The sequence below is a fragment of the Crocodylus porosus genome, unplaced genomic scaffold (genome assembly GCF_001723895.1).
Source record: "Crocodylus porosus isolate Cpor-Errol unplaced genomic scaffold, CroPor_comp1, whole genome shotgun sequence".
NCBI lineage: Eukaryota > Metazoa > Chordata > Crocodylia > Crocodylidae > Crocodylus > Crocodylus porosus.
In genome coordinates this window covers 5,322,759-5,338,853 of record NW_017728950.1, presented here as the reverse complement: position 1 = coordinate 5,338,853, position 16,095 = coordinate 5,322,759, and the positions used below count along the sequence as shown (strand labels likewise).

The 16,095-nt window shown below is 45.5% G+C and overlaps 1 long non-coding RNA gene across 1 annotated transcript in view; it reads right to left on the bottom strand.

Moving 5' to 3' along the window:
- LOC109323765 overlaps window positions 1–16,095 on the bottom strand; it is a 37,969-nt gene that overhangs the window by 2,065 nt on the left and 19,809 nt on the right. The window contains exon 3 of the long non-coding RNA XR_002104752.1: window positions 13,524–13,612. This is a non-coding gene — a long non-coding RNA (uncharacterized LOC109323765). The remainder of the gene's footprint in view (window positions 1–13,523; window positions 13,613–16,095) is intronic.

Below are 16,095 nucleotides of genomic sequence, written 5' to 3'. Positions count from 1 at the left end.
CCAGCTCTGAATCCAGCTCCAGCTCCCTGCTGTAGCAGGTGGGGACTGCCTGAATCATTGAAGCTCTCTGAATCTTTTCTGAAGATTTGGAAACCTTCAGATTAATTCGGACCTTTTTCTTGGTCCCCTGACTTGATATGGATTTGAAGATTTAGCCACTGTATTGGGCTGAATCTCCTCCAAACCAAATCAGCACCCGAAGCTTCGCACAGCCCTACTCTGAACCCCTCCTTGCCACGTGCACTCAGATGAGGCTGGAGCTTAGAGACAGCCGAGCATTCTAGACAGCAGGAGAGTGGAGTATCCCATTCTAAGGCCAGGGAAATATGATCATCCTAACCACAGTATAAATGTTCTGGCTATTTGGAGAGGTAGATATCTAGACCTAAACTGAGGAAGGAGTCTAGTATAGGGTCTAAGACTGATCCAGTGGTTCTGATCCTGCAATAGAATCTGTGCAGATATGGCAGGACTTTGCACAAGTGCTGGGGTCAGCTACCTGGTTCAAATAGCGGGATCTGAGCCTATGATGAAAAGTGACAAAAAAGAGTAGGAGAAAAGGAAGCACTGAAGTAGTTTTGGTCAGGGAAGATGTTCCATACAAATGGAAGAAGGGATAGTTAGAATTCATGAACATCCAAAAAGTCAAAACTGCAGGAATCATCTTTTGCCTGTTATGAAAACAATTACAAGATCTGTACTATAAATGCTTATAAAGCAACAGGCTTACATCAAGCTAATTTATCAGTTGCTTCCCATTCACTGTTACCATATTTACCCAAATTAAAAGATGACCCTGAATTTTAAGGACCCCCTCACCCAATTATTAGATTCTAGACATGCAATATTTGTTTTAATTTTCTATGTCTAGAATCTAGTTATCGGACAGCCCTCTTAAATTCATCCATTCTACACTGCCACAGTGAAAGCAGTGGCAGGGAAAGCAGCTACTAGAGGAAAGACAGCTTGTCCCATGCCCCTTGTGCCCCCTATGCCTACCTTCCTGTTGTTCATCCCACCCTAGTGTTTCCCCCTCCTACCACTTATCCCCTTCTTGTGTCTGTTCCCTTCCCCCTTACCTTTGCAGTTGCTCTTGCTCTGTCTCTGCTCGGTGCATGGAGCACCCCACGAGGCAGTAGTGGCATCTCTAGTTTCAGCCTCCAGCCCCAGTTGGGGTCAGGGCTGGAACTGCAGCAGGTCCCCTGCTGCTCTGTGCACCCCTTCCCCATGTTCTCCCTGCTCTGTTCCTACCTTTCCCATGCTCCCCCTGCACAGCATGCCCTTTCCCCACTCCCCTTTCCTGTGTTTCTCTCATTCCATGCTCCATGTCTCACCACCCTATGCATCCCTTCCCCTGTGCTCTTTCCCTGTACTTCCCTCACTCTGCACCCCTTTCCCTGCAATCCTCCCACCACTCTTTCTCCCATGCTCCCCACACATCATCTGCTCTTTCCCCATGTTCTCCCATGCATTCCCTATCTGCTGCATGAACTACCCTGGCTCTACCCAGAACCACAGCAGCTGCTTGTCTGCCCATAGTCAAATCTAAAATGAGCCCCTCCCATGCTGAACGGGGGGAAAAACCTTGTCATATATTTGAGTATGTATGCTAAGTACTTTGCCACTGTTTTCCCAGATTGGTACCAAAGTGGCCTATATTTTGATTGATCAGGATGTGTACAGGCTCTGCAGAGAGTCTCATGCTAGGAGTCTAAAAGGTTCATAGACATAGGAGCTATACCTCTTGCTTTAGTATGTTACCTCTGCCATCTCTTGGATAGCAAAGGACGTGCTGAATATGAACTCTGCCTGCAGTGTTCCCCTTACTTGCCCCCCACAGCTGTAGCTTTTGGACATATGCCCAGTGCAGCCTGAGGCCTGAATTTAATCCTATATTTCCTTTCCATAAGCTAGTGCAATGGTAAGTCATGCATCAAGTTGATTGAACCTAGCTAATATTCTGACACTTCTTTCAGAGTGATAGATTTTATCCATGTGGCTCAGCCTCTGAATGAAAAAAAAAAAAATCAGTGAAAGCTGAAAAGAATTTAATTCCTTAAAAATGCAAATACATGATGTAACATGTCACCTTGGTGAACAGTGCTAGCAAAATTCTTAGTCTCAATGAGCCAAAGATATATAAGAATCTGAAGACAAAGATACTTTGAACAACAATTAAGGAGAGGTGCAAGAAAAACATTAAACACTAAGGGCCAGATTCTGTTCCACCTATTAGGTGGCTAAGAAGACTTGGGTATCTACATGCAATTCTATTCCATCCTATTCAAGTCCTGAAAATCCATTAATATATCTACTGTTGTGACACCATTATCTTACCTTTAAGCTTGATCCATAAAAAGTAGTGAACAGGGGTGTCACCGACGGGCCTTCTTGTATCGTTCCGGGGACCACTGCCCTCCTGGTTGTTGGCTAATCCCCGTCTGGACCTGGTTGTCACCGTGGGTGTTCGTTCTCCCGTTGCCAGCCCCGCTCTCGCATGCCATGACTTGCTGTTTCCCTAGTGGGCGGGACTAGTTCACAGGTCCCTCAGTGGCCCAGGCTTGGCCCGCTGGTTGCATACGGGGCTCCTCCACCCGTCCACCCCAGCCTCACGCCACCTGTGGGCTCTGCTCTCCCGTGCCTGCTCTGTGCTGCTTCTGCAGGCCTCCAACACGTCCTTCATTCTTGATCCCACCATTAGGGGATTTCCCTGCCTCAATGTAAGCCCATTCACCTTAACCTATGCCGGCTGTCCCGGTTGTCGGGCTTCTCTTAGCGATCGCTGCTCCTTCCGGCATGCCAGCTCGATGTTGTCCATCCCAGCGCTCCCTTGCCATCGCTGGCCCTAACCGTTGCTCTCTTCCTGGGCTCTCTGCCGCCTCTGGAGCGGTGGATGCCATTTTTAAATTCCCCGGACAGCATCCGGCGCCGCCGTCAGCTGCTGGCCGCAGCTGTATGAAGATGCGGCTAATGAGCTGCGCGGATTCTCTCCCCGGCTCGGCGTCTCTCCTGTCCTGGGCTGCAGGTAAGTGTCTCCTGTTACCTCGGGCCCCAGGACATAAATCCCCCCACGCCAGCTGCCTTGTGGCGGTTCCCAGGATCGCGTTTCGTCAGTACCTGCTCCTTGTTGGGGAACTCGTGCGCTTCGGTGGTCCTCGTCAAGACTCGCATTACCATTGCATCTAGAGAGAAAATCAGCAGTTACATTATCTTTCCCTGGACAGTACTCGATATTGAATTTGAAGGGTTGCAGTGCCAACGCCCACCGCATTATGTGAGCGTTATCTGTCTTGGCTGTACTAAGCCATTTCAATGGGGCGTGGTCCGTGATGAGTGTGAATTCCCGCCCCAGTAAGTAATAGCGGAAGTGCTCCACCGCCCATCGTATTGCTAGGCACTCCCATTCGATGGTCGTATACCTGGTTTTGGCAGGTAATAGCTTTTGGCTGGCGTAAGCTATGGGTCCGTTCACTGTGGCCTCCCGCTGCGTTAACACGGCTCCCAGTGCCACTGACGAAGCATCTGTCTGCAATGAAAATGGTTTTTCAAAGTCAGGGGTGTGTATTAGCACATTGTCACACAAGGCCCCTTTTAATGCTTGGAAGCTGTGTAACATAACCCTATTCCATTGAAGCCCTTTTTGTTGTTACCCCTTTAAGGCTTCTGAATGAGGAGCTGCTAGCTCAGAAAACTGGGGTACAAACCGGCGATAATAATTCACCAAGCTGAGGAAGGATCGCAGCTGCTTCATTGTTCATGGGGCTTGGAACGACTGAATGGCCTGGACCTCATTTTCTAATGGCCTTATGGTCCCTTGACCTACCAGAAATCCTAAGTACTTGGTATATTTGTGCGCTACGGCGCATTTCCGTGGCGTCGCGGTTAAACCAGCCTTCCTTAGCTCGGATAGTACTTTTCAGAGAGCCTGGAGATGCTGATCCCATGACGAGGTGAACATGACTATATCATCTATGTATGCCGCGGTGTACTCAGTGTGGGGTACCAGAAGTCGATCCATCAACCGTTGAAATGTTGCTGCAGCCCCATGCAATCCAAATGGCATTTTAAGAAATTTGTATAGTCCCCAGGGTGTTCCAAAGGCGGTCTTGTGGCGGTCTTCGGGTCTTACTGGGATTTGCCAATATCCCTTGGCAAGGTCCAGAGTGGATATATATCAAGCCGCCCCGATTCATTCTACTAGTTCCATCACTCTGGGCATGGGAAAAGCATCAAACGTGGACACTTCGTTCACCTTCCGATAATCCACGCAGTCTTAAGGTCCCATCGGGTTTCCGGATCAGTACTAGGGAGCTTTGCCAGGGGCTCTGTGAAGATGTAGGGTTTGCATCTTTTCTACCTCCCTATGTACCTCCTCATTAAAGTGATGCGGTATAGGTTGCCAGTGATCTCTTACTACTACTCCTGGTGGTGTGTGAATCACGTGGAAGGTGTTCTTGACCCACCCTGGATCCTCAAAGAAGACTCGTTGGAATTCTTTTAGTAAATCAGTCACTTCCTGCTTCTGGAGGAAGGTAAGCTCGTCACTCACCTTAATAGTCCGCCATAGCTCCTTCCTGCCTACATCCCCTGCCTTGGTCCGTGGCTCAGGATTCTTGACCATCTCCTCTGTGAATGCCACCCATCCTTCAGGTTGCCTCCACTCGCATAGTAGGTTAATATGATAGATTTGTTTCATCTTAACATGCCCTAGTCGGTATAGCTCATAGTCTACTGGACCGACCTGTCACACAATTTTGAATGGCCCCTGCCATTGTGTCAACATTTTACTCGACGAGGAGGGTAACAAAACCAATACCTTCTGCCCTGGTTGAAACCCCCTTTCTTTTGTACGACGGTCGTATCGATCTTTCTGGGATTGTTGAGCCTGTTCTAAGTTACCCATCACTAACTCCCATACCTGTTGAACACAGTGCTGAAAGTCCTGCTGGTATTTCGATGGGCTGGAGATGGCCCCAGGGCCCTGCTCCCAATCCTCCCTAAGAATTTGCAGCAATCCTCTTGGTTGATGACCCAGCACCAGCTCAAAAGGAGAATACCCCAGAGATTCTGACAGGTCATCCCTCAACACGAACAGGACCAGCGGGAGCAATAGGTCCCAATGTCGGGGGTCACCTTGCATACATCGCCACAACATTCTCTTCAAGGTCCCATTCATTCGTTCCACTAACCCGTTAGTTTGTGGGTGGTAGACCGATGTCCTCAGTTGTTTAATCCTCAGCGTCTGGCAGACCCCTCGCAGGACCCCTGACATAAAGTTCTGGCCCTGATCCATCAATATTTCCTGTGGCACTCCCATTCTAGATATCCATTTTACCAATTCTTTGGCAATTCAGGGCGCCATTAGCAACCGGAGTGGGACTGCATCAGGGTATCGGATGTCAGAGTCAACCAACCCCAGAATATACTGGTTACTGCTGCGTGGCAGGGGCCCTACAACATCCATGATTATGCGGGAGAACGGAAGATCAATAATTGGTATTGGCCTAATGGGTGCTCGCGGTGGTCGGTCTTCTCTGGTTTTTTGACAAATCGGACACTTGGCACAGCGGCGTGATATATCGTCTCCCAACCTCGGCCAGTAGAACCATCGGGCTATTTGCTTTATCATGCGATCCCTCCCCATATGGCCCCCAATGGGTGTAGCATGGGCCAATTGCCACACTACCTTAAGAAAACATCTAGGTACCGCCAACTGAACTTGGCTTCCCCCTTCCCCTCAGGTGTCACCCGATATAAGAGATGGTCCCTTACCTCAAAGTGACACCCTGAGTCGGAAGGTTGAGCTGGAGGCTGGGTTGCGTCTGTGGCCTGGGTCCACCAGTCCTGTAGCTCGGGGTCCTCTCCTTGAGCTTGTTGGAATTGGGGCCCACTGGCGACGTCCCTCCAATTGACCTCCTCTGTGTGTCTCTTTCCCTGTTGTTATCCTCTCCTCTTTCGGCATCACCGAACCAACTCTCCCTCTGTGTCATTGCCTTCCGTGCGACCTCAACATCGCGTACTCTATCTAAAACCTCATAAAGCGGGGCCCAATCCCGCCCTAGTAACATCTCACAGGCTAAGCAAGGGGCCAGGCCTACCACCAACTCCCCTCAGTAATCCACAACCTTAAGATGTACTCTAACCCGCCGAAGGGTCTGTGTCTCACCACGAAGGCACGACACCCGTACGGGTTCCTTCGGGCTGACCGGAATATCGGGCAGCAGGTCTGCCCTTATTAAGGACTGCGCACATCCGGAATCTAACACGGCTTGGATCAAGCGATCCTCAACCCGTGCACGCATCACTGGCTGCTCCCAGACAGGGTTACCTTCCCTTGTCCCAAAACTGCAGTCCATCGGTCCCCTGGTGGTCTGCTTCCCGGGGAAGTCCCTCAAGCTCCTCGAGCTATCTGGCATCCGTCTGCTCTCTGCCGCCCGTCCAGGGCACTCCCGAGCAAAGTGCCCCACTCTACCACAGTGGTAACACACCATGTCCCCACCTGGGGATCTATAGCCGGATCTACGTCTTTCCCCTTCCCACGGGTCTGGCGCCATCACAGTGGGGCCCTGTTTCTCCCTGGGGTAATGCCATTCCGCTCCCGCGAAAGACTCGGCTAGCTTCAATGCCTCCTCGCATGTTCCCAGAGCGTGTTGCCGCACCCAGTGCTGGGTCCTCTCCTCTAGATCATTGATAAATTGCTCTAATATAATTTGATCCACCAGGGCCGCCATTGTGCATGTTGCCAGCTTGACCCATTTACAAAGAGATCCCTAAGTCGTTGTAGCAGCACTCTGGGTCGTCTTTCGTCGGGCCCTTTCTTGGCTCTGAAGAGCCTCCAATAGTGTTCCAGATCAAGCTCGAGGAGGTACAGAATGGCTGTCTTTATGGCCCCATAATCTTGTGAGAGATCGATAGGCTGCTTGGGCCTTGCCCACTACCAAGGCCCCAAGTTGGCTGGCCCAATACCTCTTATCAAGACCCTTCAGAATAGCCTGGCGCTCGAAAGCCTCAATATATGCCTCGGGGTCGTCTTCAGCTGTCATCTTCAGTATCCCCAGCGCTAGCGTGTTATGTTGGGCCAACAGCCTCTTTTGGGACCCCACAATCTGTGTTAGAGCCTGCAAATTCTGAGCTAACAGGTCAGCCGGGCCCATTTCAGCTGGCTGCATCCTGAACTGGCGTTCTACTTTACTTTCCCAGCCAATGCACCACGCTGTCACCGACGGGCCTTCTTGTGTCGTTCTGGGGAGCACTGCCCTCCTGGTTGTTGGCTAATCCCCGTCCGGACCTGGTTGTCACCATGGGTGTTCATTCTCCCCTGTCGCCAGCCCTGCTCTCGCCTGCCATGACTTGCTGTTTCCCTAGTGGGCGGAACTAGTTCACAGGTCCCTCGGTGGCCCGGGCTTGGCTCGCTGGTTGCACATGGGGCTCCTCCACCCCTCCACCCCAGCCTCACACCACCTGTGGGCTCCACTCTCCCGTGCCTGCTCTGAGCTGCTTCTGCAGGCCTCCAACACGTCCTTCGTTCTCGATCCCACCATTAGGGGATTTCCCTGCCTCAATGTAAGCCCATTCACCTTAACCTATGCTGGTGTCTCAGTCGCCCCATCAGAATACGCCACGCTGCAATCCCTTCACCAGGTGAGACTCTCTACACTAGGAGTCACAGATATTCTCCCTATCACGCTAACCCTCCACCAGATCCCTCCTAGCCTGAATGGGGCAGGGAAGGAATTCCCCTTAGCTGCTCTCTGGCTGCCCTGATCCTGTCTCTTTAACAGGCGTCCGCTGGTTTTGGCAGCGATCCCGCCCCGATCCCCCTCCAGCCAGGTGAACCGCAATCCTTCGTCCCTCTTCGGCGCTTCTCGCACCCACCGTCCCGGCACTAGCAGCTCACCCGATCCACCGTTCCTGTGACGATCCGCTGACGTCCCGGTCGTCGGGCTTCTCTTAGCGATTGCTGCTCCTTCTGGCACACCAGCTTGACATTGTCCGTCCCAGCGCTCCCTCGCCGTCACTGGCCCTAACCGCTGCTCTCTTTCCGGGCTCTCCACTGCCTCCTGAGTGGTGGCCACCATTTTTAAAATCTTCGGCCGGCATCCGGCGCCGCCGTCAGCTGCTGGCTGCAGCTGTACGAAGATGTGGCTAATGAGCTGCGCAGATTTTCTCCCCAGCTTGGTGTTTCTCCTGTCCTGGGCTGCAGGTAAGTGTCTCCTGTTACCTCGGGCCCTGGGACAAGGAGGACCCACCCACCTGTTGTATTAACTGTTTATCAGGGACTCAAGGAGAGCAGAATAATATCACTCTTAGGTGCCTACCCACTTGTATGCCTAATGGGTAGAACAGAAGCTGGCTCTAAGTTGCTTTTAGTCTTGGTGTTCATCTGCTCAAGACCAAATGAAATGAACTTCCATATTACTGAAGTATCTTGCATCAGATGTAATTGGATCTGGCACAACATAAAAATGTCACCTCATTAAATCTATGTTCAACTCAAAATAAAATTCTTACCAGATTGTACTAGATACCAACAATATTGCAGGCAGAGTTGGGAGTGTGACCACTTGCTTACTTTGTGTGATCTGGGCAACTTTGTGTACGCCATACAGATACCTCTATAATCTGGGTGAGTGTGTAGTGCCATATGATTGTACCCAAAAATATATTCTCACATCTTTCATTGTATCTGAAAAATATATTTTCACATCTATTACTTTATACAAAGAAGCACCACTAAGCTATGGGGGAAAAAAACCATGAACACAATTCATCCTCAGGGAACAGAAAATTAAATCTGATCTATAATCCTGATGATGAAGACAAGCAACACAAAATTATGCTTCCTATCCTGGGAGATTACATAAAACATCTTTACTCCAGAGAAGCATGCTTATTTGTCTGGTTCTTCATCCATAAAGAAACCAGTGAAGTAAAAAAAAACCCCCACAACAAATCAAGTTGCCTTCAATTTAAAGTTTCCAGATCTCAGACGACTAATGCACTCCATCAGACCAACATACAAAATGCATCATGTAAAAGATCATACACCTTTGATCATAGATTTTTCTCTTGTTATTTCTTTCTCACTGTCACATATGGATGAATAATCCCTTATTGTGCCTTCCAGCTGCTTTCCTGAACTACATACAACATCTACATATACCTTTCTATTACTAGACCCAAAACCCATTGCTGTTACCGGACATAATTCTAATGATTTCGTGAGATTTTGCTCAGAAGTATGATCGAACATTTGTATAAACTATATTTATGTGCTCATAAGATGATATACCATCTTTTCAAATGATAATGAACTGATAAAATGATTTAGACTGCACTTCTTATTTCCAGAGTGCTATTATTTTTTTTTCATTGGCATGTAATTTGACCTGTTCCTTTCAATTTATATGCACCTTATCTATTAGTTTCTCCTTTAGTTCAGTAGACATTTATTTGAAAAAAAAGTTACCCAAACTCTAAGGGGAATTTTAAAAATATGAATGTTTTCGTTTAAAGAACACCAAAACAAACAAGGAAAGGTAATAACAGAGTTGGGATTCTGTATCAGAGACATTACAGCTTATCTATGGTATGGAAACATTCCACTGTGGTGTGTACAGACACTCACCACACCCAGTCTACAATCACATGACTTATTTTAAGCCATGTGATTGTAGATCAGGAGCAGTATATACAGGAATTCACCAGTCTGGGAGCTGTGCAGAGAACCTGATGTCAGTAACTCAGAGTGGAGGGAATGGCAGGTGGTATCAGGCAGTGGCAGTGGGTCTGCAGGGGAGTCTGATGGGCTTGGGTGGAGCTGGTGGAAATGGAGTAGCACATGGCCTATGCCATGGTTTGTGAGTGTGTGCATGCTGCTGCTTAAGAAGTGGGTGGGCTGTGAAGTAAAAAACCTGCGCCCATTGCTGGAGTTTAAAAGACGAGGGCAGAGTTGGGCAGAGAGGATGAAGAGAGCAGCACACCTGCACTAGCCGCTCCAGCCAGAACCAAGGTAAGAGACTGGATCAATTCCTCAGACAGGAGACCCAGAGGGGTCTTCAGCATTCAGATGATGCCGAGCAGTGGAGCTGGGATGTCTGCATGAGCACCCACACCCTCATACATGAAAAACAGAAACCCTGAGATAGGACACCAGGGAAGCCTCAGGCCAAAGCTTGGTGGAACACCATATAGGAAGCCTAGGAGACAACTGATTGGAGACTAAGAAGGTGGGATAACCGTGAGCACTATGTGCATATGATGTGCAGTGAATCCTCTTACTGAATTTGTAATGAAACTGATGTGAGTGAAGATAAGCACAATGAATTAATCATTATTTATTTTTGGGATCATTATTTATGTTTCTTTTTTATGAATTGATATAGCTATATTTATATACCCACCAATTAATTAAGTGCATTGGGAGATTCAGGATTATTATAGGTCTATCCTGGACTGAGCTGTCAGGTAAAAAAAAAAAAATGACACCAGATCAATTTATAGTAGTGTCCCTTATTAAAAGGGATAAGAGAAAACTTAGGACAAAGTAAGATCTATTTGCATCTTGCTAAAAGCTGTAAGCTTGGAGCCATGAAGACTCAGTTGGCAACTGGATAGGGTGTAGGGGAGGCAGAGCCCCAAGAAACACCATTGATAGGAAGACACTCACAATAGTCTTTACCAGCACAGGAACCCCCTTTTTCTTTATTTCTCTTCTTTGAAGTCAAGGCATGGTGGGAAAGCTAAGGGAAACTAATTGTGAGCGAGTAACCCAAAGTACCTGTACGTCAGCTATAGAACACAACTTGGTTCAAGTGTGCAAGACACCAACTGTTTTGGCTCAAGTGGGTACAGGGGATAATGATTCTACTCCGTACTTTTGGTCCATATTTCACAATAATCCATTTCAGAAGTTTCTCAAATCCTGTATAAATATTCTGATACGTGTAGGAGTTTAGGGAGTACACACAGAGCAAAAAGATACTTGTGAACAAATGTTAGGGGATTTATATGGCTAGCTGAAGTGCCTGTGCATAATATTTTGAAAATCTGGGCCTAAATTTTAAATTTTTGTTACTTTTTAACTTTATTTACTCTCTGTAAAGAAAACCATAAATTTAAAGATCCACATAGAACAAAGCATGATAAACAGTTTTTACCTTAATGGTCTCTGCCTAAGAATGTGAATGTCCATGCAATGTAACTATAATCTTAAATATGGCAGTAACTCACAGCAAGATTTTTGTAGGCATTAATGAGATGGTAATTTAGGGCCATGCTCAAGAGAACAGCAAATCCATACTGTATCCATACAGCAACACAGACCCATTAGAACTGGCAAAGAACCCCTCTTTCTCAGTTTATTTTGCCTTCTCTGGTTTTCAGTCCTTTTTTGGGGGGTGCCCGACTTCTACAAACTGCAACTCACAAATGGCCATATTTAATGAGGAACCCTGTACTTAACTTTTCTAGGTCATAGTTGCTCAAAGAATTACTCCCTACCTTGCTTGCTTGCTTTCAAGGACATCTGACTTTTTCCTTTCCTGGGAAGGAACCATCTGGGCCATTGGCTTAGTTCTTTTTGTGTATTATATTCCTCATAAATCCTTCATGTCTAAGGCTCTGCTGCTCATAAGATTAATTTGTGTGGTTAATTTTAGTCAGAGAGCTTGGGTGTCATCTCCCTCTTATTTCCTGCAGCTCATCTCCCCTTTATCTACATTTCTTTATCTTAGTGAAACAGACCAAAGGACACTGCACATTTTGGATTTTCCGTGGATTATTTGCCTTATAAAATTTATGGCTACTTACAGACATGAAAAAATAAAACAAAACAAAAACAGCTTTACTTTAAGTTTAGTGCACCCCCACACCAAGCTCAGCACTTGCCCAACGTCTGTACGGATCGCACTCTTCAGTGGTGCATTTTTGTACTTTTATCTAATAGTTAATTTAATCAGCTTCAGATAAAAGCACCAAAAAGGCCCACTGAAGAATCTGATCTATATAGATGCTGGGGGGCCAGGTTGAACTAACGTGCTTCCTCTTCTGGTAAAGTGCTCTTTTCATGTATTTATTTTTTTCATACCTGTCAGCAGTCTATATAGGCTTTGTGAAAGCTTGTATCTAATAACAGAAATCCTTTAATTTCTTCTTCTACATGACAAGCTTATATATTGTTTTATTAAAATATACCATTTTGGTTATTTTAATTAAATACTAATCTTTCCTCTGTTGGAGTGGTTGCACTTCAGATACATAATTAAATATTCATTGGACCAGAGGGAGAAAGGGAGAGATTCATTCTATAGCCCACCCACTGAAATGTGAGAGTTCATCTGCAATGTGAGAGTCCCAGGTTCAAGGGTTTGCTCTGCTTAGATCTTCAACATCTCCAGGAAGTGCCCTAACTACTGACTTGTAGATTATTCTCATCCTCACTCTATGTGTATGAAGGGAAAAACAATTTCAAAATGTCTCACAATTGGTCTGAATGCAGAATGGGAAAAATGCAACAGAGTTTGTAGGATGGGGAAACCATTTTCTAACTACCTATATATAGAACAGTTAGGAAAGTTATTTGCATATTGATTTTACAAATGAAGTAATTCACATTTTATCATTTATGTATCAAAATTTAATAAGACAATATTTAGAGGCCCTTGCTTGGGTCTATCCTAGTGTCTCAAAATATATTTCTTTGTGACAGTAAGTTTGAGGTGGCACTTGAAACACAGTAGATTGTGCAATAATCTTTGGTGCAAGTTTAGTATTTTATCTTCCACATTCACAGTAGGGATTCCACCAGTGAACCAAGTTGCCTCCAGTGAATGGAGAAGGGAGATGAGTTGCATTCAGTGTAGTTCTCTATACGGTTTGGGACAACAAGCTCTAGAGCTATAGTAATGGCTATACAGTAGTAAAAGGGATTATCCTCTTGCTGCCCATCTTCATTTAGTTAACCAGTTAAGAAACAAAAGTATCTATTAGAATTAACTCTGTTTTCTTATGGAAACAAGACTGATAAATCATCCCGCAGTCAAAAAAAAAAAAAAAAATGGCCATTGGATGCACCATAAATCCAGACTCCAGAAAATACTTTGTTTAGATTTTGTTGGGAACAGGCTAGACAGGCATCTATTGGGAATGATTTAGAAATAGCAAATCCTGTTTCTCTGCTGGACTGGATGATCTCTGAGTTCCCTTCCAATGCTGTAGTTCCATTATTTGGCATTTGAAAGCTCTCATTCTAAAATTACTGTAGAGTTCATTTTGTCATGCAGACAATTTTTCCCACACAAAGGATAATTTTTGAGCTTGTAAAAGTATTAGGTATCATATTTCGGGCTATATGACCTTGAATATATCAGGCTATATGACCTTGAATAGAAATACTTTAGAATAATTATTGCAAGTTTTCATAGAAGAAATGTTGCTCTAATTGAAAGAAAAGCTTTTTAGATTTCTCATTACATTAATTAAGCTATAAATAGCTCATAATTTATTCCTATATTTCTACTTACTGAGGTCAAAGCTGTGGACTCCTGGAAGACATTCTTCAGCTTCCTGGGTTAAGTAACCTCCAAGTAAATATATCTTCCCTTTTACTACACTGTAATGAGAAGTAAGGGATTTACAGTTGGTTCATAAAACACATCCTTAATTATTAGATATGATTTATATAAAAACTCAGTACAGTTTTTGATTCATTCCTATGAACAAAGCATGTATCTAAACTGGATCTTGTGTCCACTTGAAATAACCTTTATTTGGATTCTGTTGAAACATTTTATTCTCATACACCATACACCTACACTCTCCGAGTTTTAGTTACAATAAAATGTCCAATGCCATATAAGGCCCATACTCTTTCAAATAGAGAAAAAATAACTTCTGATTTTGAGAACCTCTTAATAAAGTACCTCCCCACCATCACTGAGTAACTCAGGGAAAATTCAGGGTGGTTTTGCCCTGATGATACATCTGAAAACTAAGTGTGCGCACCCATGCTGTTCTACAACAGCTGTCAACTCAGAAATAGCTTTGCATGTCACTGCTGGGGCCATGACAGAGTTAGTAAGGAAACACATTTTATCTTCAACGTTTCTAAAATAAGCATTACAAAATGGAAAGTATTTTTTTAATCAAGGAAAGTAGTTGGCAGTGCCTCTTTATCCGAAAGTGGAAACATGCCAATGTATTCAAGGAACATTCATCTATAGATTAAAACCTGGAAAGCAAAAGCAAATTAATGCAAAAATTTTAAGCATAATTCATCATTGCTATTAAAATGGGACCATGTGTTTCTTTTTCAAATTTGCCTAGTATGGAGTTTTGTATTTTAGCCACATTTTCCTTGTGTTTTTTAAAATTGTTTTCCACTACTAACATTTTCCACTAATACCAATACAAATGTTTCACATTATCTTATTTATATGCTAAAACTTCATAGCTAATGTTTTGAAAGTGCTTTGATAAAAAAGTGAAGATACAATGATTTGATAAAAGACGCTCAATAAGACCAAATTATTATTCTTTCTTTCAAATTGCTAGTGTGTTTGTCTGCAATGTAGTATATCCTAAATGAGGATTTGTGCTGCACTTTATCTTCCTTTTTTTACCTTCTAACTCTTCTACATACTTTGTTCTGGTGAACATACATGTCTTGGAAAATTCTGTATACATATGTGTTGACAATACAGAAGCCGCTGTGTATGCGCCATGGAAACAGACCTATTATGTGCCCCCTGTGTGACCTGCCGGCTTGTCACTCAAGCCTCACCTACTTTTAGTAAAGCGCAGGCCCAGTTGCCACAGAGATCTTGCTGCTGAGCATGCTCAGTAATTGATTGAAATGAGGTACTCCCTCTAGAAAGTTCTGACCACCACGCAGCCCGATTGGTTGAAGGGCTGCTTTAAAAGATCAGTGAGCCCCTCCCTAAGGGGGAGACTCCCTAAACTGAGGGTGGAGGCTGGTCTCAGTGACTGCCTCAGTAAGGCCACGCGGCCTATTAGTCTCCTCCATAGCGAATCTTTGATACGTCTTTATCCTTGGTCGTGTTTTGTGTACCGGTTCCCTGGCTTTGGACTTTCGACTTTGATTCTTACCTCGACTTCTGATCGCCGTGACGGTTCAACCCTTGATCCCGGCATTCTATTTACCTGGCTTCCATTTGACCTCGGCTTTGTGTACTGACTACGGTTCATCTCTACTCACCTCGGCTAGTTGCATCTCGGCTGTGTTTCATCGCGACGTGTTACAGTTGTCGTGCGTTTGTAACCTTCTGATGAGCTGTTGACCAGCCCTGAGACTATCCAACAGGCAGCCGCACCTATCCCGTCAGGGGTAGAAAGCAAGGGCTTGTTGGGGAACCTCGTGGGCTAACAGACCCCTTTGTTGTTTGTCCGTTTATCACTGTAACTGAAGAATCACCGTGCCTACGCTCCACAAAGCGTAAGTTAATAAACCCACTTCGTTATTTACCAACACGCCTCTGTGCTGCTCAGAACTCCACCGCCGTTAATCTCAACCTGTTCGCCAGTTTCCCAATTGCCACCCCGTTCCACTGTGACCCTTGGGAACTTCACGAGGGGGGTATCCCAACAATACATTATGCTAATTGGTTTAGAGTACACATACACACTTTATATACTGGTTCATTTTCCTCCTTTGGGAAAAAAAAACCTAATGGACAATGGTTTATTTTATCTATACATTTTTTCCCTAATTAATGTTACTATGGAGGCAATATTAAAATCTAGATTTCTTAAGCCACTGATATTTATAGTGTTTTCCCAAGGGTGGCTATAGTGCCCCCTGGTGGCCAAATGGCCACTGCCTTGCTCCAGCTCTAGGTACCCTCCTTTTTGTGTTTGCCTGCTGCGCCATAGTGCAACTGGTTGATTTTTAAAGGGAAGCTACCTAAGGGTTGCAGAGCAAGCCCTAGTCCTACCTTCTGCCAGAAGATCCCCGCTTGGAACCCTGCTACCGTCAGCTTTATCGTCATGCTAAGTGGGGCCTCTGGGCTCTTATGTGCCCCCAGGGCACCTCCTGCCTTATGGAACATTCATGGCCTCTGATCACCCCTGTAGCCA